Source organism: Ranitomeya variabilis, chromosome 8 (assembly GCF_051348905.1).
Source record: "Ranitomeya variabilis isolate aRanVar5 chromosome 8, aRanVar5.hap1, whole genome shotgun sequence".
NCBI classification, from domain to species: Eukaryota; Metazoa; Chordata; class Amphibia; order Anura; family Dendrobatidae; genus Ranitomeya; species Ranitomeya variabilis.
The window spans coordinates 146,173,078-146,199,148 of record NC_135239.1 but is presented as its reverse complement, the minus strand read 5'-3'; the positions used below and the strand labels follow the sequence as shown (position 1 = coordinate 146,199,148).

The 26,071-nt window shown below is 43.9% G+C and overlaps 1 protein-coding gene across 3 annotated transcripts in view; it reads right to left on the bottom strand.

Moving 5' to 3' along the window:
• Positions 1-26,071, bottom strand: part of GUCY2C (guanylate cyclase 2C) — a 1,047,636-nt gene that overhangs the window by 501,797 nt on the left and 519,768 nt on the right. The window lies entirely within an intron of this gene.

Here is a 26,071-nt window from a genome sequence, read left to right as displayed (position 1 = left end):
TCGCCAGCTGCCTGTCATGGCTGCTGCGACCAATCAGCGACGGGCACAGTCCGATTAGTCCCTCCCTACTCCCCTGTAGTCAGTGCCCAGTGCCCGCTCCATACTCCCCGCAGTCACCGCTCACACAGGGTTAATGCCAGCAGTAACGGACCGCGTTATGCCACGGGTAACTCACTCCGTTACCGCCGCTATTAACCCTGTGTGACCAAGTTTTTACTATTGATGCTGCCTATGCAGCGTCAATAGTAAAAACATCTAATGTTAAAAATAATAAATTTAAAAAAATCATTATATACTCACCTTCTGCTGCCTTTCCCGATCCTCGCGACGCTCCGGTGACCGCTCCATGCAAGCGGCAGGTTCCGGTGGCAAGGATGGTATGCGCGAAGGACCTGCCATGACGTCACGGTCATGTGACCGCGACGTCATCACAGGCCCTGTGCGAGAAGGACCTGCCATGACGTCACGGTCATCTGACCGCGACATCATCACACCCTGGGACCAGAAGCTGCCGCCTGCAAGCACACAGGCGACAGAACTACAAGGAGCCCTCGGAAGGTGAGTATATGTTTATTTTTTATTTTTTAACCTGTGACATACGTGGCTGGGCAATATACTACGTGACTGGGCAATATACTATGTGGCTGGGCAATATACTACGTGGCTCTGTGCTGTATACTACGTGGCTCTGTGCTGTATACTACGTGGCTGGGCAATCTACTACGTGGCTCTGTGATTTATACTACGTGGCTGGGCAATATACTATGTCACTGGGCAATATACTACGTGGCTGGGCAATATACTACATCACTGGGCAATATACTACGTGGCTGGGCAATATACTACGTAGCTGGGCAATATACTACGTGACTGGCCAATATACTACGTGGCTGGGCAATATACTACATGGCTCTGTGCTGTATACTACGTCGCTGTGCAATATACTACGTGACTCTGTGCTGTATACTACGTAACTGGGCAATATACTACGTGGCTGGGCAATATACTACATGACTGGCCAATATACTACGTGGCTGGGCAATATACTATGTGGCTCTGTGCTGTATACTACGTCGCTGTGCAATATACTACGTGGCTCTGTGCTGTAAACTACGTAACTGGGCAATATACTACGTGGCTGGGCAATATACTACGTCACTGGGCAATATACTACGTGGACATGCATATTCTAGAATACCCGATGCGTTAGAATCGGGCCACCATCTAGTAAATCATATTAAGCTAAATAAAATGATACCTGGATATCTGCGATCTGATGTCTTATTCCAGAGAAATCCACGATTATCTTTAAATGAGCTTTTAAGAACTATGGGTGGGCCATAGAGGTTCCTGAGAATCTGCCTCTAAAACTTTTTTTTAATAAAAAGAAGCAATACCAGTGTGAGACATGTAATTAGCATGGTACAGTAGAGCTAAACTTTGACTTCTGCCAAACACATTTGCTTCAGCTCTCACAGCTCTACTGAAATGCATCAATATTGAAACATTGACTGCCTGTGAGATAGAAGCTGAAGCACTGGGAGAGCATCTTCTGATGTGTTTAATCCTGGACTGTGTCAGCTATAATAACACACAGCTCTGCAGTTAGATCAGAAGAGCAGAGGGCAGCCATTACAAATCACAGTGGAAAATGCCCCCTTTTATTTAAAACTAGCTGTACTACCCGGCTTCGCCCGGGTTAATGACTGCTGTTAGCAAAATAGAATGTGTTAACAAAAATTTATTCTGCACACAAAAACCACAAAACAAATAGATAGAAATGTAATTATTAAAAGGCAAAAACTAAGCAAATAGAAGCATTTCACAACATATATTAGCTTTGTTATACTGAGAATGTCTTTGTTGCCTATATTAACCAATCAGAGCTCAGGTTAATTAACTGTAGCAAAATAGAAGCTGAGCTGTGATTGGTTGCTATTGGCAGCCTGATAAATCCCCAGCCAACAGGAAGCCCTCCCCCCTGGCAGTATATATTAGCTCACACATACACATAATAGACAGGTCATGTGACTGACAGCTGCCGTATTTCCTATATGGTACATTTGTTGCTCTTGTAGTTTGCTTATTAATCAGATTTTTATTTTTGAAGGACAATACCAGACTTGTGTGTGTTTTAGGGCGAGTTTTATGTGTCAAGTTGTGTGTGTTGAGTTGCGTGTGGCGACATGCATGTAGCGACTTTTGTGAGATGAGTTTTGTGTGGCGACATGCGTGTAGCAACATTTTGTGTGTTGAGTTGCATGTGACAGGTTAGTGTAGCAAGTTGTGTGCAGCAAGATTTGTGCATGGCGAGTTTTGCGCGTGGCGAGTTTTATGTGTGGTGCATTTTGAGTATGTGCAAGTTTTGTGTGAGGCAACTTTTGCATGTGGTGCAACTTTTGTACATGTGGCAATTTTTCTGTGTGTGCAAGTTTTGCATGAGGTGAGTTTTCCATGAGGTGAGTTTTGCACGTGTGGCGAGTTTTGCGTGAGCCTAGTTTTGCATATGGCGAGTTTTGCATGTAGCGAGTTTTGAGTGGTGACTTTTGTGTTTCGACTTTTATGTGGCGAGGTTGGTGTGTGTGTGTGGTGAAATGTGTGCTGAGGGTGGTATATGTGTTCAAGCACGTGGTAGTGTGTGGCGCATTTTGTGTTTGTGTTCATATCCCCGTGTGTGGTGAGTATCCCATGTCGGGGCCCCACCTTAGCAACTGTACGGTATATACTCTTTGTCGCCATCGCTCTCATTCTTTAAGTCCTCATTGTTCACATCTGGCAGCTGTCAATTTTCCTCCAACACTTTTCCCTTCACTTTTTCCCCATTATGTAGATAGGAGCAAAATTGTTTGGTGAATTGGAACGCGCGGGGTTAAAATTTCACCTCACAACATAGCCTATGACGCTCTCGGGGTCCAGACGTGTGACTGTGCAAAATTTTGTGGCTGTAGCTGCGACGGTACAGATGCCAATCCCGGACATACACACATACATACATACACACATTCAGCTTTATATATTAGATATACCTGTATGTAATCTCCTGTATATAGTATATACCTGTGTGTCATCTCACCTATATATAGTATATATCTGTGTGTCATCTCCTGTATATAGTATATACCTGTATGTCATCTCCTCCTATACATAGCATATACCTGTGTCATCTCCTCCTGTATATACTATATACCTGTAGGTAATCTGCTCCTGTATATAGTATATACCTGTGTGTCATCTCCTCCTGTATATAGTATATACCTGTATGTCATCTCCTCCTGTATGTAGTATGTACCTGTATGTCATCTCCTCCTCTATATAGTATATACCTGTGTGTCATCTCTCCTGTATATAGTATATATCTGTGTGTCATCTCCTCCTGTATATAGTATATACCTGTGTGTCATCTCCCCTGTAAATAGTATATACCTGTGTGTCATCTCCTGTATATAGTATATAGCTGTATGCCATCTCCTCCTGTATTAGCCCTCGTTCACACGTTATTTGGTCAGTATTTTTACCTCAGTATTTGTAAGCTAAAATGGCAGCCTGATAAATCCCCAGCCAACAGTAAGCCCACCCCCTGGCAGTATATATTAGCTCACACATACACATAATAGACTGGTCATGTGACTGACAGCTGCCGGATTCCTATATGGTACATTTGTTGCTCTTGTAGTTTGTCTGCTTATTAATCAGATTTTTATTTTTGAAGGATACCAGACTTGTGTGTGTTTTAGGGCGAGTTTCGTGTGTCAAGTTGTGTGTGTTGAGTTGCGTGTGGCGACATGCATGTAGGGACTTTTGTGAGATGAGTTTTGTGTGGCGACATGCGTGTAGCAACTTTTTGTGTGTCGAGTTGCATGTGACAGGTTAGTGTAGCAAGTTGTGTGCAGCAAGTTTTGCGCATGGCGAGTTTTGCGCGTGGCGAGTTTTATGTGTGGTGCCTTTTGAGTATGTGCAAGTTTTGTGTGAGGCAACTTTTGCATGTGTTGCAACTTTTGTGCATGTGGCAATTTTTCTGCGTGTGGCAATTTTTCTGCGTGTGCAAGTTTTGCGTGTGGCCAGTTTTGCACGTGTGGCGAGTTTTGCATGTGGAGAGTTTTGCGCGTGGCGAGTTTTGAGCGGCGACTTTTGTGTTTCTACTTTTATGTGGCGAGGTTGGTGTATGTGTGGTGAAATGTGCACTGAGGGTGGTATATGTGTTCGAGCACGTGGTAGTGTGTGGCGCATTTTGTGTGTGTGTTCATATCCCCGTGGTGGTGTGATTATCCCATGTTGGGGCCCCACCTTAGCAACTGTACAGTATATACTCTTTGGTGCCATCGCTGTCATTCTTTAAGTCCCCCTTGTTCACATCTGGCAGCTGTTAATTTGCCTCCAACACTTTTCCTTTCATTTTTTCCCCATTATGTAGATAGGGGCAAAATTGTTTGGTGACTTGGAAAGCGCGGGGTTAAAATTTCACCTCACAATATAGCTTTGACGCTCTCAGGGTCCAGACGTGTGACTGTGCAAAATTTTGTGCCTGTAGCTGCGACGCCTCCAACACTTTTCCTTTCACTTTTTCCCCATTATGTAGATAGGGGCAAAATTGTTTGGTGAATTGGAAAGCGCGGGGTTAAAATTTCACCTCACAACATAGCCTATGACGCTCTCGGGGTCTAGACGTGTGACTGTGCAAAATTTTGTGGCTGTAGCTGCTACGGTTCAGATGCCAATCCCGGACATACATACATACATACATACATACACACACACACACATTCAGCTTTATATATTAGATAATGTCTGGAGGCAGATTCTTATGCAGATCAGTGGAAAAGCTTATTTATATATAATAAAAAGGTGGATTTTTCTGGAATAGGACATCAGATTACAGATATCAAGGTATAATTTTATTCAGCTTCCTATGACCTGCATGCCTATATAGTCAGCTTAGGATGGTTGATCCTATTGACAGATTCCCTTTAAGGTGAAAACTGGTGGCTGCAGAAAAGTAACGCAGTTATCTTTTCATTAGATCTGGCAAGGGAGCAAATTGTTACTGTACACTGAGAAGAATATTGCACAGGAAAGGGAGCTCATATGGAACGTACATCTGAATTGACAACTAACACATGCCCAGTAAAGCAGAGACTAGCCCAGTTCCTGAAACAGACATCACTGATGACGCTTCGATTCAGAGTGGGATCAGAGGCCGTCCGCAGCCTCTGCCTCCTGATGATGTCTCATTTGAGTATCACAGCATATGCTGGAGGTTCTCAAATGTAGTGTCATCAAACAAGAACTAGGTAAAAAGAAAAAATAAAGTACTTAGATAGCGTAGTGAGGAAATGGGATTTTTTAATGAAGGTATATTAGAAAATAAATTAGATTATTGCATTAAATATACAGAAATTTAGGAATAAAAATAAATGCTAGTTTCAAACAACCCTTTAATAACCTCATTGAAAGCATGCCGAAGCTTTTAAGCTCTGCATCTAGCGCTCATACTTGATATGGAATAAATCAAGATGTTTTGAACATTTTGATTCATTTTTTTCCGCATTTATATTTCATTAATACAGATGAGCAAGCACTAAAATGCTCGGATGCTTGTTAATCTAACCGAGCAATTTTTAATGAGTAACGAGTATAATGGGAGTCAATGGGAAATCAAAAGCTTTTTTCCGGCAGACCCTACAAGGAGGTCTGGGGGCAGTGAAAATATTGAACTGGATGGAAAAAGTGCTAAATAGAAGGATAACAGCAAGGGGAAGACCCCTGGAAGCATCTGTGACTCCCAGATCGCTACTGAGAACAATGGTGTTACACTTTTATTCCACTTTAAGGACTGAGAATAAAACATTCAAAATTGATGAGAAATTGGAGTTTACAGGAAAAAAAATGTTAAGAAACATTTTTTTTCCTGAATAATGACTTGTATATAAGGCAAAATTTTAAGAGGATTTAAAAATATATATCATTTAGGTGAACCAAAATTAATTTTTTTATTACAAAAAATGGAAATTTCTGTGTAATTTAGGAATAGAAAGAAAGCAAGAAGTGCCAAAAATTAGGGACTCAGACACATCGTGTATTAGACATAGAGGAGGACTTCATACACATTCTATTCAAATTGTAGTGTAGTGGTACGCCTTGTGTAGTAAGTTATCTTTAATGGTTTCAAACACTTCAATTAATTAATGCTAATTATTGATATATATTGATATGGCTTCAATCAGTTATAATATTCAGTATATCCTTACTGTATGGAGTTCGCAGAAGGTAATTGAGGTTTAACTGTCCAACCAGATGACCCATCTAGCAGAAGGTCATTTGTTGTTTAGTAAATGACCAGTTATTTGTTATTAGTAAATATATTTGTTGTCAGTAACCAACCAGTTTAAGGGGGTTTCTTCCTGGCATTCTTATAACCATCAAAGTTTTTACTGAGATACATTGGACAGTATAAGATATAAAAAGAGATGCAACAGGGACACAGATGGAAGAGAGATGGGACAGAGAGAGGAGCCTGATTTGACTTCTACTATGCTAATGTAATATATGACTTTATTGATTACGTGCTATTTGAGTGACTGTTTATTTATTATCTTTTACTAAGTAAATTTATTTTTGTTTATTCAATTTTCGTGTGAGCATTTATTTATTCATCACAATTCCTTGAACCTTACAAAAGCAAAGTGGTGGCAGCGGAGGGATTTGTCTTGAATAAAAATGTTTGCAAAATTGAATCAGTTTGTTAAGAATAGGAACACAGTTGAGAGTAGTGTCAGATCTTTGCCGGAATGGGTGTTATGAAGACTGTGGACCCCGATGGCAAAGGAATGTAATAAATATATGGAGGGACAGCGCTTACCAAATCCCCAGGATGTGGCTGCAAAATTTGATCTCTCAAGGTATGATTCAAAGGAGCAGAAATCAGCAGCAGCCGTTGGATGGGTATGTGTCCAGGCACTTCAAAGTTTGCAGGAGGAGATTGATTACTTTAGAGCTGCATACAGCTATAGAGCAAAGGATCAGTTTGCAATCTGCCTTGATAGACCAAGTGAAACAGCATGATGATATGCAAAGGAATTTTGAAGGTTATGTTGAAAAAAATGTGAATAAGAATAAGCGCAGGAGATAGCAGCCAGTGTCAGCTATTCATACTGCACAGATTAGAACTATGATTGCACATGAGAAATGGTCAGATTTCTTAAAATGGGATGGCTCAGAAAATGAGACAAATGAGGAAGAAAGGCATGCCAGACCAATTGTAATAACAAAAACCAGGAAAGAAGTCACTCAGCATAGTGGAGATAGGATGGATGCAGGAAATGCAGCTGTTGGAGCAGAAGCCGCAATGACAGAGGAATCTAGGAATTATACTGCAGGAGAGTTAACAGAATTAGCCACCAGATACAGGCAGGAAGCAGGAGAGCATTTGTTAACATGGATTCCCAGATTATGGGATCAGCGTGCCGATACTATAATTTTGAACCGTCTTGAGGGCATAGGAATTGGTAGTATTTGTATTGATCCCATGGTAAGTCTAAAAATGAGACGTGCAAGGGACACTGCAGAGAATTTTACCCTATTGCATTTGGTGAGGGATTCTGTGGCACAAGTGTATGATTCTCCTATTGAATTAATACCATAAACTCGATGGGAGTCTCTTGCAGACGGAGTTCAGAGATTGAGAGAAATCGCGTGCATTGGTGGTATAACTCGCAATCCTTTGCTAGATTTGAATGATCTATTTGCTGTTATAAAGGATTGGAAGGGACCAGATACTGCAGTGATGACAGTAATGATGAAAAATAAGTTCATAGAAGGTGCCCCAGCTGCTTACAAATCTCCTTTACCATGTTCAGTGCGCTTATGGGAAATTCTACTACTGTCTATACAGCATGCAGTTTAATCTCCCAGTTATCTGCTCTATAAAAAACAAAAGTGTCTAGGAATTGCACAGTAGACAGAGTAGATCAAGAAAGAAAGGGGATAATACCTAAGTTAGAAAGAGCAGGAAGGTGTTGTTTTGAGACCTGATAGTGGAGTTCCATTCCAGGAGATAGAAGGGATCAATACTAGTGACCTGTTCAGAAGATGGCAAGATCTGAGGAGAAATGGAAAATTGCAAATCGCCAAGCCCAGGAGGGTGGCGACAAATTGTAACAACCCTGCCAGCATCACTGCATGGCCTTCCATTTCCCACCTGCCTGTTACATCAACTCACTCACCCAGTTCCATGCTGTGAGATGTCTGCTGCCGGTTCCATGCCATGTGCTCCATGGCCGCTTACTCTGTGTACATTTCCTGGCTGTGTGCATAGGGGGACGGTTGTTATGGACCTGGTGGTTAGGTGCACCAGGAATGACCTGATAGTTAAACACGGAATCGGGACGAGCTCTGGGGAAATGGGAACTCTGCTGACCGCAAACGCTACTCCTATCAACAACAACTAGAAATAGCCGTGGAGCGTGCCTGACTCTGCCTAGATGCCTCTTCACAGCCTAAGAGCTAACTACCCCTAAAGAAAGGAAACAAAGCCTCACTTGCCTCAGAGAAATTTCCCCAAAGGTAAAAGCAGCCCCCCACAAGTATTGACTGTGAGTTAAGAGGAAATCACAAACACAGGATGAAATAGGCTTAAGCAAACGGAGGCCAGTCTAACTAAATAGATTGAGGATAGAAAAGGGATCTTTGCGGTCAACACAAAAAACTACAAAACCACGCAGAGTGTGCAAAAAATACCCCCGCACCAACTCACGGTGCGGTGGTGCCACTCTGCACCCCCAGAGCTTCCAGCTAGCCAGGCAGTTTCATGATAGCAAGCTGGACTAGAACTTAGCAAGAAAAACCATATGTAACAAATGAACAAGCAGGAACTTAGCTTCGCTGGAGTAGACAGGTCCTCAGAAAGATACAGGAGAGATCTGAACCAGTACTAGAACATAGACAGCTGGCAAGGAGTAACGATCTGAGTGGAGTTAAATAGAGAATCCAGCCTAGCCCTAAACGAGGGCAGGTGAAGAAGGAATCTCAGAACCAGCAGCTCCACTCACAGCCACCAGAGGGAGTCCACGGACAGAACTCACCGAAGTACCATTCATGACCACAGGAGGGAGTTCGAGAACGGAATTCACAACAGTACCCCCCCCTTGAGGAGGGGTCACCGAACCCTCACCAGAGCCCTCAGGCCGATCAGGACGAGCCAAATGAAAGGCACGAACTAAATCGGCAGCATGGACATCAGAGGCAACAACCCAGGAATTATCCTCCTGACCATAGCCCTTCCATTTGACCAAGTACTGAAGTTTTCATCTCGAAATACGAGAATCCAAAATCTTCTCCACCACATACTCCAACTCCCCCTCGACCAACACCGGAGCAGGAGGATCAACAGAGGGAACCACAGGCGCCACATATCTCTGCAGCAACGACCTATGGAACACATTATGGATGGCAAAAGAAGCAGGAAGGGCCAAACGAAATGATACAGGATTAAGAATTTCAGAAATCTTATAAGGACCAATGAAACGAGGCTTAAACTTAGGAGAAGAAACCTTCATAGGAACATAACGAGATGATAACCAAACCAAATCTCTGGTACCAAAAATCCCAGGATGACCAGCCAACACCGAACAATGAACCTCAGAGATAACTCTATTAGTCCATCTATCAGGGACAAACAGTTTCTCCGCTGGACAACGGTCAGGTCTATCAGCCTGGAACTCCTGCAGCACCCGCCGCAAATCAGGGGAGATGGCAGACAGAACTACCCCCTCTCTGAGAATACCAGCTGGATCAGGAACGCCAGGAGAATCAGGCACAAAACTCCTTGAAAGGGCATCAGCCTTCACATTCTTAGAACCCGGAAGGTACGAAACCACAAAATTGAAACGGGAGAAAAACAGCGACCAACGAGCCTGTCTAGGATTTAACCACTTGGCAGACTCGAGATAAGTCAGATTCTTGTGATCTTTCAAGACCACCACGCGATGCTTGGCTCCTTCAAGCCAATGTCGCCACTCCTCGAATGCCCACTTCATAGCCAACAACTCACGATTGCCAACATAATAATTACGCTCAGCAGGCGAAAACTTTCTTTAAAAGAAAGCGCATGGCTTCATTACAGAGCAATCAGAAATTCTCTGAGACAAAACAGCCCCTGCTCTAATTTCAGAAGCATCAACCTCGACCTGAAAAGGGAGCGAAACATCTGGCTGACACAACACAGGAGCCGAAGAGAAACGACGTTTCAACTCCTGAAAAGCCTCAACGGCCGCAGAGGACCAATTCACCACATCAGCACCCTTCTTGGTCAAATCAGTCAACGGTTTAACAACACTAGAAAAATTAGCGATGAAGCGACGGTAAAAATTGGCAAAGCCCAGAAATTTCTGAAGGCTCTTCACAGATGTAGGCCTAGTCCAATCATAAATAGCTTTGACTTTAACAGGATCCACCTCGATAGTAGAAGGGGAAAAAATGAAACCCAAAAAGGAAACCTTCTGAACTCCAAAGAGACACTTAGATCCCTTCACAAACAAGGAATTAGCACGAAGGACCTGGAACACCATTCTGACCTGCTTCACATGGGACTCCCAATCATCCGAAAAGACCAAAATATCATCCAAATATACGATCATGAATCTATCCAAATACTTTCGGAAGATGTCATGCATAAAGGACTGAAACACAGAGGGAGCATTAGAAAGGCCGAATGGCATCACCAGGTACTCAAAATGGCCCTCGGGCGTATTAAATGCTGTTTTCCATTCATCGCCCTGTTTAATACGCATGAGATTATACGCCCCTCGAAGGTCTATCTTGGTGAACCAACTAGCCCCCTTAATCCGAGCAAATAAATCAGACAGTAGAGGCAAAGGGTACTGAAATTTGACCGTGATTTTATTAAGAAGGCGGTAATCTATACAAGGTCTCAGAGAACCATCCTTCTTGGCCACAAAAAAGAACCCTGCTCCCAATGGTGACGACGACGGGCGAATATGCCCTTTCTCCAAGGACTCCTTTATATAACTCCGCATAGCGGCGTGTTCTGGCACAGACAAATTGAAAAGTCGTCCCCTAGGGAACTTGCTACCAGGAATCAAATTAATAGCACAATCACAATCCCTATGAGGAGGTAGGGTACTAGACTTGGGGTCATCAAATACATCCCGGTAATCCGACAAAAACTCAGTGACTTCAGAAGTAGTGGAGGAAGAAATTGACAACAATGAAACATCCCCATGTACCCCTTGACAACCCCAACTGGACACCGACATTGATTTCCAATCCAATACTGGATTATGGACCTGCAGCCATGGCAAACCCAACACGACCACATCATGCAGATTATGCAACACCAAAAAGCGAATATCCTCCTGATGCGCAGGAGCCATGCACATGGTCAACTGGGTCCAGTACTGAGGCTTATTCTTGGCCAAAGGCGTAGCATCAATTCCCCTCAAAGGAATGGGATGCTGCAAGGGCTCCAAGAAAAAACCACAGCGCCTGGCAAACTCTAAGTCCATCAAATTCAGGGCAGCGCCTGAATCCACAAATGCCATAACAGAATAGGATGACAAAGAGCAAATCAGAGTAACAGACAAAAGAAATTTAGGCTGTACAGTACCAATGGTGACGGACCTAGCGAACCGCTTAGTGCGCTTAGGACAATCAGAGATAGCATGAGTGGAGTCACCACAGTAAAAACACAGCCCATTCTGACGTCTATGTTCTTGCTGTTCAGCTCTGGTCAAAGTCCTATCACATTGCATAGGCTCAGGCCTCTGCTCAGAGGATACCGCCAAATGGTGCACAGTTTTGCGCTCACGTAAGCGCCGATCGATCTGTATGGCCAAGGACATTGATTCATTCAGACCAACAGGCGTGGGGAACCCCACCATAACATCCTTAAGGGCTTCAGAAAGACCCTTTCTGAAAATTGCTGCCAGGGCACACTCATTCCACTGAGTAAGCACAGACCACTTTCTGAACTTCTGGCAATATACCTTCGCTTCATCCTGACCCTGACACAAAGCCAGCAAAATTTTCTCTGCCTGATCCACAGAATTCGGTTCATCATAAAGCAATCCCAGTGCCAGAAAAAACGCATCTACATTACACAATGCAGGATCTCCTGGCGCCAGGGCGAATGCCCAGTCTTGTGGGTCGCCACGCAACAAAGAAATAATGATTCTTACTTGCTGAATAGGGTCACCAGAAGAGCGGGGTTTCAGAGCAAGAAACAGTTTACAATTGTTTTTGAAACTCAGAAATTTAGATCTATCCCCAGAAAACAAATCAGGAATTGGAATTCTAGGCTCCGACATAGGATTCTGAACTACATAATCTTGAATGTTTTGTACCTTTGCAGCGAGTTGATCTACACTAGAGGACAGACCTTGAATGTCCATATCCACACCTGAGTTCTGAACCACCCAGAGTTTAAGGGGAAAAGAAAGGCAAAACACACTGCAGAGAAAAAAAAAATTGTCTCAGAACTTCTCTTTTCCCTCTATTGAGATGCATTAACACTTTGTGGGCCAGCTGTACTGTTATGGACCTGGTGGTTAGGTGCACCAGGAATGACCTGATAGTTAAACACGGAATCGGGACGAGCTCTGGGGAAATGGGAACTCTGCTGACCGCAAACCCTACTCCTATCAACAACTAGAAATAGCCGTGGAGCGTGCCTGACTCTGCCTAGACGCCTCTTCACAGCCTAAGAGCTAACTACCCTTAAAGAAAGGAAACAAAGCCTCACTTGCCTCAGAGAAATTTCCCCAAAGGTAAAAGCAGCCCCCCACAAGTATTGACTGTGAGTTAAGAGGAAATCACAAACACAGGATGAAATAGGCTTTAGCAAAGGGAGGCCAGTCTAACTAAACAGATTGAGGATAGAAAAGGGATCTTTGCGGTCAACACAAAAAACTACAAAACCACGCAGAGTGTGCAAAAAATACCCCCGCACCAACTCACGGTGCGGTGGTGCCACTCTGCACCCCCAGAGCTTCCAGCTAGCCAGGCAGTTTCATGATAGCAAGCTGGACTAGAACTTAGCAAGAAAAACCATATGTAACAAATGAACAAGCAGGAACTTAGCTTCGCTGGAGTAGACAGGTCCTCAGAAAGATCCAGGAGAGATCTGAACCAGTACTAGAACATAGACAGCTGGCAAGGAGTAACGATCTGAGTGGAGTTAAATAGAGAATCCAGCCTAGCCCTAAACGAGGGCAGGTGGAGAAGGAATCTCAGAACCAGCAGCTCCACTCACAGCCACCAGAGGGAGTCCACAGACAGAACTCACCGAAGTACCATTCATGACCACAGGAGGGAGTTCGAGAACGGAATTCACAACAGGCGGCGCCAGCAACTCCGGATTCTTATTGAGACTGTGTGCACCTCCTTAAGGTGTCCATGGCCAATAGCCTAGAGACCTCTGATATTTAAGGCATCCTCACCCATTGGAGGATGCCTGAGCAAACAATTTCCCTCAGTTAGCATTTGCTACTGAGCTGCCAGGTTGTGTCTGTTTCCTGTCTCTGAGGGCTGCAATACACAGGCCTTTATCTGTGTTCTGTTTGTGTCTCTGTTTACGCCACCCAGTGGGGCGTTGTACCTTGGTCTGAATCTGTGTTCCGTTACTTCTGTGTCTGAACTCTGGTCTATGTCTGTTCTTGTTCCTTCTTTGTTTACCATACTCTCTCTGCTGTGTCTACCTCTGCGTTACCTCTCTGCTCTGCTTGTCACTTTCAGTGGCTCTGCATCTCTCTGCTCTGTTCGTCACTACCTGTGGCTCTGTGCTTCTCTGCTCAGTTCTGCCACAACCTGTGGTTCTGTGCTTCTCAGATTTGCTTGCCACAACCTGTGGCTCTACACCCTCTGGCTCTTGGCTTAGCCTCCTGCGGTTCTGGCTCTTGGCGTTGTCTCCTGCGGTTTGCTCTTGGCTCTGCCTCCAGCGTCTCCGCTCTTGGCTCTGCCTCCAGCGTCTCTGCTCTTGGCCCCGCCTCCAGCATCTCCGCTCTTGGCTCCGCCTCCAGTGGCTCCATTTTTGGCTCTGCCTCCAGTGGCTCCGTTCTTGGCCCTGCCCCAGCAGCTCCGTCCTTAGCTCTGCCTTCTTCTCTGCTCTTAGCTCTGCCTTCTCCTTCTCTGCTCTTAGCTCTGCCTTCTCCTCTACTCTTAGCTCCATCTTCTCCTTCCTGCTCTTACTCCGCCTCCTGTGGTTCTGCTTTGCATCCGCTCTTGCTCTACCTCTGTTCAGCAACTTGCCGCACAAGTTTCTACCTGTTTCTTTATATTCACCAGTCTGAACAGGTTCCTACCTGTTTCCATATACCCTCCAGTCTGAACAGGTTCTTACCTGTTTCCATACACCCGCCTGTATACCAGTTCCTACCAGAGTATCAGCCGTCCGTCTGTCTGCCAGAGTGCCAGCTGTGCCCGTCTGCCCGCCTGTATCTCTGTCAAGCCAGTCTGCCCGTCAGGGCCTCTGCCGTACCCGTCTGTCAGCCAGTGTCACAGCCGTGCCTGCCTGCTTGTGTCTTGTCCCCCGGTGGGATCAGCATCCAGTCAGGCTCCACCCTGGAGTAGTACGTGGTAGCTACCTACTGCACAAATCTGACCTCACCATCGGAGGCTCCAGCGAACACCTAGGAAGCTACTTAGTTACGCTCCTTCCAGGGAAGTCTGGTCTGTGGTCCAGTGGGGCCACACCCCTGCACGCCCGCGCCAACCAGTCTGGGCGTGAGCATTACACAAATGAGATAGGGGGTTGGAAAGATAGAGGTGAGATACTTGATGACAAAGTCCCTACTGCAACCACCTCTTTCACTCCTCCAATACCATGTCCTTATTCCCTCATGGACTAATCTAATTGCAGATTTTTAGATAAAAGTTGTGGAACATTCCATGAGAATTATAACCTACAACCTATAAGCCTACAACCTGCAGTAACCACCAATCGACCAAACCGCTGCATGACCAGCTCTATCCTCGCCTACTGTATTCTCACCCATCTCTTGTAGATTGTGAACCTTCGCGGGCAGGGTCCTCTCTCCTCCTGTACCAGTTATGACTTGTATTGTTTAAGATTATTGTACTTGTTTTTATTATGTATACCCCTCCTTACATGTAAAGTGCCATGGAATAAATGGCGCTATAACAATAAAAATAATAATAATTATGTTTAAACAGTTTTGCCATTTTTTTTATGTCTAATGATGTTTTTTTTTCATTTTAGAGTTTGTACGAAGAGAAATATCCTGTGAGCATAATATGACGTATGCGCTGGCTAATATATGAGAAACTGGGTTTAGTCTTGGTGATGTATAAATGTGCATTTCTCATTTGAGGGTTTGTAATACCTTCCAACTGACAGTCCACTGTCACTTGGTGCTAGACCTTGATGTTTTTAAATGGCATAAGACCACAACAGATGCAAGATGACTCTGTATGTGGAAGCCATTGTGAAAGAGACATACAAGGAAAAGAGGGAGTGAAATTACAGACAATGAATTTAAGGGTACTGTCACACAGTGCAATTTTGATCGCTACGACGGTACGATTCGTGACGTTCTAGCGATATCGTTACGATATCGCAGTGTCTGACACACTACTGCGATCAGACATCACGCTGAGAATCGTACGTCGTAGCAGATCGTTTGGAACTTTCTTTCATCGCTTGATCACCCGCTGACATCGCTGGATCGTTGTGTGTGACAGCGATCCAGCGTTGTGTTCGCTTGTACCCAGGGTAAACATCGGGTAACTAAGCGCAGGGCCACGCTTAGTAACCCGATGTTTACCCTGGTTACCAGCGTAAACGTTAAAAAAACAAACAGTACATACTCACATTCCGGTGTCTGTCCTCCGGCGTCTCAGCTTCTCTGCACTGTGAGCGCCGGCCAGCCAGAAAGCGAGCACAGCAACCGCTGTGCTTTCCGGCCGCTGTGCTTACACAGTGCAGAGAAGCTGAGACGCCGGAGGACACACACCGGAATGTGAGTATGTACTGTTTGTTTTTTTAACGTTTACGCTGGTAACCAGGGTAAACATCGGGTTACTAAGCGCGGCCCTGCGCTTAGTTACCCGATGTTTACCCTGGTTACCCGGGGACTTCGGCATCGCTCCAGCGCCGTGATTGCAACGTGTGACTGCAGTCTACGACGCTGGAGCGATAATCATACGACGCTGCGACGTCACGAATCGTGCCGTCGTAGCGACGAAAATTGCACTGTGTGACAGTACCCTAAGACTAGTGAAATGACTGATCATATGATGGGGGTTGACTATACTAATAGATGACAATGACTTATTGATACTACATGTTGTTTTTCACTGTATGTTGTTTGTGCAAACCCCTGTATTTGTCATGGATATCCTTTGTTAAATTGGCTCACAGCCAAAGAAAACTCCACGTGGTATTTTTTATGAGCTCATTCTTTCAATTTTGTTTGTACTGTGTTTGGTTTTAAAAGGAACAATTTTCTCATTTCAGTCCACTAAATGTTGGATTGGGGGTGGGGGTGTTTAATTAACCTTTTGTTTTGTCTGCAGGAGTGAAGAAAGAAACCTTTGGCCATTTTATGAGATTACAGTGCACAGTAAATAGTTAATATTTGCAGTACTGAATATTTTTATTTGACTTTTATTTTTGAGTTTTTCACATTTCTGTTTTTTGGGAGCTCCCGTGTACATTGGGTTTTTGAAAAACGTATACATTAAAAAAGAAATTATTTTAGTGAATGTTTGTTAATATCATTCTTTTGTTCTTGATTTGCATCTACACTTGAGTACAGTATTAGCATGCAATACAAATGTGTGAGTTAACCAAAGTGTGTGTTTCTTTGCTTATATGTAAATGAGAAACTTTCCTGCTTACTGAGTGAATGTATTGCTGAAATCAGGGACAGTGTGTGGATGTAATGTGTTTATTAATTATGTAAAAAAATTAATTTTCTAGAATTGGGTTAAAAGCATATTGGTTTGGGTTCTGTTTTTCCTGAAAAAATTTGGAAATATTTAGTGGTACTGATTTTGATTAGTATTAACATAATTTTGTAATTTTGATTGACATGATTGTACTAGTAATTATGATCATCATTATTATGCAAATGTGATTGATATGAATTTGGTGCATTTAATAACTGGTGTTTGATATTCTGGAGGTATGATATATTTCAGTGTATAAGTCCAGACATATATGATATATTTATATGATACACCTGTTTTATTTAGTAGATAGTTATGATCTAGATTAGAAATATTTGTTTGCTACCGTAGAAAATTTCAAAGGTCGTTCTGGGCACAGTTAATTGTACCAAGTAATTTTAGTTTATTAATTTGATGAAAGGGTGGAGAAACAAGCCACCAGGACCAGAACTTTGAATTTATAATGGACTGAGTTATCATGGATCAAGTTAATCTATCTTGGATTGTTGCTTTGGACTGAGTTTAACTCTGCCAGGATTTTGGAACTTTTTCAAGTGTGACTTTGAATTTCACTTTTGCAGGATGTATCTGTGCATATGCTGCAAATGTACAATTGAGCACTGAGACCATGCCCAGATGCTGCTAAACCATTACTAGGGTGAACCTCAGAACCACCAGCTGATGACAAGCGAGGGGAGAGCTAACCCTAGAAGCTTTTGCCTGAATCCAAATGATGTATAAAGTGAGGCCCTGACCAGCTGCAGCAATAGAAGATGAAGGGACTCTTATGTTCAGCCATGGACACCTGCACTCCCCTCACCCATTGCTTTGAAAAAACAATGGGTTAATGTCATAAAAGGGCAAGGACAGATTACTTTTATGAGTCTGTTCTTTGGCTATCCAGGGAAAGCAGTGAAGTCATCTTGGCATTTAAGATGATGAGGGCATAATAATCCCCTTGCTTTCCCTGCACCAGAGACCAATTTAGATTTGTGGTCTAAGAAGATCCGAAGAAAAGAAGATTTCTGCAAAGACATTTAATATTCCAGTACCTGTTGGTCCAAAGATTTTGTTTTTTGTGTCTGGTCCAATGTTTTCATTTTGTTTTTTTTGTGTCCAATGTTTTTGTACCAAAGTGGTTTTCTATTGGTAGAAAACAAATTAAATAAATATATAGGGAACAATGTTAAAATGGTTTATGAAGAATTTGCATAGTTTAGTGGTAGGATTAATTAAAGTGGTTTAAACCAGGGGTGGAATGTGTAGTAAGTAGTGTTGAGCATTCCGATACCGCAAGTATCGGGTATCGGCCGATACTTGCGGTATCGGAATTCCAATACCGAGATCCGATACTTTTGTGGTATCGGGAATCGGAATCGGAAGTTCCCAGTGTATTGTTCCCAGGGTCTGAAGGAGAGGAAACTCTCCTTTAGGCCCTGGGATCCATATCCATGTAAAAAATAAAGAATTAAACTAAAAAATATGGATATACTCACCCTCTGACGCGCCCTGGTAGTAACCGGCAGCCTGCTTTGCTTAAAATGAGCGCGTTCAGCACCTTCCATGACGTCACGGCTTCTGATTGGTCGCGTGCCGCTCATGTGACCGCCACGCGACCAATCACAAGCCGCGACGTCATCCCTCAGGTTCTAAATTCCCTTCTAGGAATATAGGACCTGAGGGATGACGTCACGGCTTCTGATTGGTCGCGAGGCGGTCACATGAGCGGCACGCGACCAATCAGAAGCCGTGACGTCATGGAAGGTACTGAACGCGCTCATTTTAAGCAAAGAAGGCTGCCGGTTCACAGCGGTAAGGTCCAGGCTGCGTCAGAGAGGTGAGTATACCAATATTTTTTATTTTAATTCTTTATTTTACACATTCATATGGATCCCAGGGCCTGAAGGAGAGTTTCCTCTCCTTCAGACCCTGGGAACCATCAGGGATACCTTCCAATACTTGACTCCCATTGACTTGTATTGGTATCAGGTATCGGTATCGGCGAGATCCGATACTTTGCCGGTATCGGCCGATACTTTCCGATACCGATACTTTCAAGTATCGGACGGTATCGCTCAACACTAGTAGTAAGTTATATTTAATGGTTTCAAACACTTCAATTAATTAATACTAATTATTGATATATATTGATATGGTTTCAATCAGTTATAATATTCAGTATATCCTTACTGTATGGAGTTCGCAGAAGGTCATTGAGGTTTAAATGTCCAACCAGATGACCCACCTAGCAGAAGGTAATTTGTTGTTTAGTAAATGACCAGTTATTTGTTATTAGTAAATGTATTTGTTGTCAGTAACTGACCAGCTACTTGTTGTCAGCAACCAACCAGTTTAAGGGGGTTTCTGTTATGATCCGGTGACCTTGGAGCCGCATGAGACTTTCTCAGGAGTAGGTGGTACCTGTACTGACCGCAAACCCTAAACTGTCACCGAAACTAGAAGTAGCCGTGGGGTGTACCTAACACATCCTAGACACCTCGACACAGCCGGAGGACTAAATACCCCTATAGATGGAAATGGGAATTCTATCTTGCCTCAGAGCAGAACCCCAAAGGATAGGCAGCCCCCCACAAATATTGACTGTGAGTATTAGAGGAAAGACACACGCAGGCAGAAATCAGGATTTAGCAAAAGAGGCCACACTAGCTAAATAGGATAGGACAGAATACTAAGCGGTCAGTATTAAAACCCTAAAAATATCCACAGCAGATAATACAAAAATTCCACCATCTAACTTAGGCTACGTTCACATTTGCGTTGTGCGCCGCAGCGTCGGCGCCGCAGCGCACAACGCAAACAAAAACGCAGCAAAACACACGCTAAAACGCTGCGTTTTGCGCTGCATGCGTCCTTTTTGGCCGAAAGTTGGACGCAAAAAAAAGCAACTTGAAGCGTTTCTTGCATCCAACGCTTGCGGCCATGCGGCGCAAAACGCAGCACAACGCATGTCCATGCGCCCCCATGTTAAATATAGGGGCGCATGACGTATGCGGCGACGCTGCGGCGCCCGACGCTGCGGCGCTGACCGCAAATGTGAACGTAGCCTAAAGACATGGAATGTATATCTGCATCTCCTGAGAATCCAACTTGACTGAAATATCCAAACACAGTCTAAGCTGGACAAGAAAAAACATTGAATAGTACTGAGTTGTAAAGCACACAGCATGTGTGCTGTAGAAACAAAACCAGACACTTATCTTGCTGATTTGGCAGCAGGGCAGGAGGAACAAGACAGAGATGCAAAACCTCCAAGAACAATGGACAACTGGCAAGGGCTAATGAATCCTGCACACCTAAATATCCCAGTCAGAGCTGCAATCAGCAGGGACGCCTGCCCAAGATTGCAACCCAGGGACAACTGCATTACTACCAACAACCACCGGAGGGAACCCAAGAGCAGAATTCACAACAGGTTTCTTCCTGGCATTCCTATAACCATCAAAGTTTTTACTGAGATACATTGGACAGTATAACATATAAAAAGAGATGCAACAGAGACAGGGACACAGATGGAAGAGAGATGGGACAGAGAGAGGAGCCTGATGTGACTTCTACCATGCTAATGTAATGTATGACTTTATTAATTATGTGTTATTCGAGTGACTGTTTATTTATTATCTTTTACTAAGTAAATTTATTTTTGTTTATTCAATTTTCATGTGAGCATTTATTTATTCATCATAATTCCTTGAACCTTAACAAAACACTCCTAGACTCATAAAGACTATGCATTAAGTGCAAATCCTGTCAAAAATTATAAGCAGGGTCATCTGTTATGACCCCAATGGCAGAGGGTCTCTGCAATAAATTCCAAGTCTGCAAACACAAAAAAACAGCTCATAGGGCAGTGGTAACTGGGCTGACCGTATAGCTAATCCTAGCACCACAAATAGCAGCAGCCGGGGAACGTGCCTACGTTGGTTCTAGACGTCTCGCGCCAGCCGGAGAACTAACTAACCCTAGAAGGGAAAAGATAGGCCTTTCTTGCCTCCAGAGAAAAGACCCCAAAAGTTGGATACAAGCCCCCAACAAATAATAACGGTGAGGTAAGAAGAAAAGACAAACGTAAGAATGAACTAGGAATTTAGCAAAGAGAGGCCCACTGACTAATAGCAGAATATAGTAAGATGACTTATACGGTCAGCAAAAACCCTATCAAAAATATCCACGCTGGATATTCAAGAACCCCCGAACCGCCTAACGGCCCGGGGGGAGAATACCATATAAGTCATCTTACTATATTCTGCTATTAGCTAGTGGGCTGTTATGACCCCAATGGCGAGGGTCTCAGAGGAACGTGGAAGTCTGCAGAATACAAAAATCCAGCTCATAGGGCAGTGGTAACTGGGTTGACCATATATCTACTCCTAACGCCAACACTAGAAGTAGCCGGGGATCATTCCTACGTTGATTCTAGATGACACGCGCCAGCCGGAGAATCTAGCTACCCCTAGTAGAGGAAAACAAAGACCTTTCTTGCCTCCAGAGAAGGGGACCCCAAAGCTGGATAGAAGCCCCCCACAAATAATGACGGTGAGGTAAGAGGAAATGACAAACACAGAAATGAACCAGGTTTAGCACAGAGAGGCCCGCTTACTGATAGCAGAATAAAGAAAGAACTTATATGGTCAACAAAAACCCTATCAAAATCCACACTGGAAATTCAAGAACCCCCGAACCGTCTAACGGTCCGGGGGGAGAACACCAGCCCCCTAGAGCTTCCAGCAAAGGTCAGGATGTAGATTAGGAACAAGCTGGACAAAAATACAAAACCAAAACAAATAGCAAAAGCAAAAGGCAGACTTAGCTGATATAACTGGAAACAGGATCAGTAGACAAGAGCACAGCAGACTAGCTCTGATAACTACGTTGCCAGGCATTGAACTGAAGGTCCAGGGAGCTTATATAGCAAAACCCCTAACTAACGACCCAGGTGCGGATAAAAGGAATGACAGAAAAACCAGAGTCAAAAAACTAGTAACCACTAGAGGGAGCAAAAAGCAAATTCACAACAGTACCCCCCCCTTAGTGAGGGGTCACCGAACCCTCACCACGACCACCAGGGCGATCAGGATGAGCGGCATGAAAGGCACGAACTAAATCGGCCACATGAACATCAGAGGCGACCACCCAGGAATTATCCTCCTGACCATAGCCCTTCCACTTGACCAGGTACTGAAGCCTCCGCCTGGAGAGGCGAGAATCCAAGATCTTCTCCACCACGTACTCCAACTCGCCCTCAACCAACACCGGAGCAGGAGGCTCAGCAGAAGGAACTACAGGCACAATGTACCGCCGCAACAAGGACCTATGAAATACATTGTGAATAGCAAACGACACAGGAAGATCCAGACGAAAAGATACAGGATTAAGGATTTCCAATATCTTGTAAGGCCCAATAAAACGAGGTTTAAATTTGGGAGAGGAAACCTTCATAGGAACAAAGCGGGAAGAAAGCCATACCAAATCCCCAACGCGTAGTCGGGGACCCACACCGCGGCGGCGGTTGGCAAAGTGCTGAGCCTTCTCCTGTGACAACTTCAAGTTGTCCACCACATGATTCCAGATCTGCTGCAACCTATCCACCACAGAATCCACCCCAGGACAGTCAGAAGGCTCCACATGACCCGAAGAAAAGCGAGGATGGAAACCAGAGTTGCAGAAAAAAGGCGAAACCAAGGTGGCGGAACTTGCCCGATTATTAAGGGCAAACTCAGCCAACGGCAAGAATGTCACCCAATCGTCCTGATCAGCAGAGACAAAACACCTCAAATAAGCCTCCAAAGTCTGATTGGTTCGCTCCGTCTGTCCATTAGTCTGAGGATGGAAAGCAGACGAAAACGACAAATCAATGCCCATCCTACTACAAAAGGATCGCCAGAACCTGGAAACGAACTGGGATCCTCTGTCTGACACAATATTCTCAGGGATGCCGTGCAAACGAACCACGTTCTGAAAAAACACAGGAACCAGATCGGAAGAGGAAGGCAGCTTAGGCAAAGGAACCAAATGGACCATCTTGGAGAAGCGATCACATATCACCCAGATAACGGACATGCCCTGAGATAGCGGAAGATCAGAAATGAAATCCATGGAGATATGTGTCCAAGGTCTCTTCGGGACAGGCAAGGGCAAGAGCAAACCGCTGGCACGAGAACAGCAAGGCTTAGCTCGAGCACAAGTCCCACAGGACTGCACAAATGACCGCACATCCCTTGACAAGGAAGGCCACCAAAAGGACCTGGCCACCAGATCTCTGGTGCCAAAAATGCCCGGGTGACCTGCCAACACCGAGGAATGAACCTCGGAAATGACTCTGCTGGTCCACTTATCCGGGACAAACAGTCTGTCAGGTGGACAAGACTCAGGCCTATCAGCCTGAAATCTCTGCAACACACGTCGCAGATCCGGAGAAATAGCTGACAAGATAACTCCATCTTTAAGAATACCAACAGGATCAGCGACTCCAGGAGCATCAGGCACAAAGCTCCTAGAAAGAGCATCGGCCTTCACATTCTTTGAACCTGGTAAATATGAGACAACAAAATCAAAGCGGGAGAAAAACAATGACCAGCGGGCCTGTCTCGTATTAAGGCGTTTAGCAGACTCGAGATACATCAGATTTTTGTGATCAGTCAAGACCACCACACGATGCTTAGCACCCTCGAGCCAATGACGCCACTCCTCAAATGCCCATTTCATGGCCAACAACTCCCGATTGCCCACATCATAATTTCGCTCGGCAGGCGAAAACTTCCTAGAGAAAAAGGCACAAGGTTTCATAACAGAGCAACCAGGGCCTCTCTGCGACAAAACGGCCCCTGCCCCAATCTCTGAAGCATCCACCTCAACCTGAAAGGGAAGTGAGACGTCAGGCTGGCACAAAACAGGCGCCGAAGTAAACCGGCGTTTCAACTCCTGGAAAGCCTCCACGGCAGCAGGAGCCCAGTTAGCTACATCGGAGCCCTTCTTGGTCATATCCGTCAAAGGTTTCACAATGCTAGAAAAATTAGCGATAAAACGACGGTAGAAGTTAGCGAAGCCCAAGAACTTCTGAAGACTCTTAACTGATGAGGGCTGAGTCCAATCAAAAATAGCTCGGACCTTGACTGGGTCCATCTCCACAGCAGAAGGGGAAAAAATGAACCCCAAAAAGGGAACCTTCTGTACACCAAAGAGACACTTTGAGCCCTTGACAAACAAAGAATTTTCACGCAAAATTTTAAAGACCAACCTGACCTGCTCCACATGCGAATCCCAATTATCAGAAAAAACCAAAATATCATCCAGATAAACAATCAAAAATTTATCCAGGTACTTCCGGAAAATGTCATGCATAAAGGACTGAAAAACTGAAGGCGCATTGGAGAGCCCAAAAGGCATCACCAAGTACTCAAAGTGACCTTCGGGCGTATTGAATGCGGTTTTCCATTCATCACCTTGCTTAATGCGCACAAGGTTGTACGCACCACGAAGGTCTATCTTGGTGAACCACTTGGCACCCTTAATCCGGGCAAACAAGTCAGACAACAGCGGTAAAGGATACTGAAATTTGACAGTGATCTTATTTAAAAGCCGATAACACAGGTCAACAAAAAAAAAATTTTTTTCTGGTGTCCAAAATATTTTAATGAATTTGGGGTATTTTTGGGGTGCTGATTCTGAATATGCTATCAGTTTTTCCAGATTGGCTCAAGTTTTTGACATTTTTGGTATCTTATTTATAGCACTTGTTGGTAAATGCGACGCATCATCTCATTAATTTCTTTGGATTAGTACTTGAACTGAGCAGTTCTCAATATAGTTTTGTGTTAATTAGTGTTCTAAAAGTTTGTTCATAGTTTGATTTTTGCACTAACTTTATGTTGTTGTCTGTTTTCCAGTGAAAAGCATGAACTCATCAAGAAGAAGTTGTCTTAACGATCCAGACTCATTCTGTTACATTTGTGGAGAATACACACTGCCAAAACATAGAAGAAACATAACAGACTTCGTAAAAAAAGTGTATTTTGCCTATTTTGGGGTTATGCTTGGGGACCAAGACAAGTTTTGGGCACCACACATAGTGTGCAAAGCATGTATCGAATTATTATGAAAATGGAGCAAAGGACAAAGAAAAAGCTTCAAATTTGGTGTTCCAATGGTGTGGAGAGAGCCAAAAAATCATCATGATGACTGTTATTTCTGTGCAGTTCAAGTGCAAGGATTCAATAAGCATAAGAAACGAAAATGGGAGTAACATGGAATCTGCAAGAAGGCCTGTCCCTCATTGTGAAGATGTGCCTGTACCTGTGTTTACCATAAATAACAGTCATCATGATGATTTTTTGGCTCTCTCCACACCATTGGAACACCAAATTTGAAGCTTTTTCTTTGTCCTTTGCTCCATTTTCGTAATAATTCGATACATGCTTTGCACACTATGTGTGGTGCCCAAAACTTGTCTTGGTCCCCAAGCATAACCCCAAAATAGGCAAAATACACTTTTTTTACGAAGTCTGTTATGTTTCTTCTATGTTTTGGCAGTGTGTATTCACCACAAATGTAACAGAATGAGTCTGGATCGTTAAGACAACTTCTTCTTGATGAGTTCATGCTTTTCACTGGAAAACAGACAACAACATAAAGTTAGTGCAAAAATCAAGCTATGAACAAACTTTTAGAACACTAATTAACACAAAACTATATTGAGAACTGCTCAGTTCAAGTACTAATCCAAAGAAATTAATGAGATGATGCGTCGCATTTACCAACAAGTGCTATAAATAAGATACCAAAAATCTCAAAAACTTGAGCCAATCTGGCAAAACTGATGACATATTCAGAATCAGCACCCCAAAAATACCCTAAATTCGATGAAATATCTTTGGCACCAAAAATGCTGTTGACCAGTGTAATCAATACAAGGTCTCAAAGATCCGTCCTTTTTTGCCACAAAAAAGAATCCCGCACCAAGAGGGGAAGAAGACGGATGAATATGTCCTTTCTCCAGAGACTCCTTGATATATGAACGCATAGCGGTATGTTCAGGTACCGACAGATTAAACAGTCTTCCCTTAGGAAATTTACTGCCTGGGATCAAATCTATAGCACAGTCACAGTCCCTATGAGGAGGCAGTGCACTGGACTC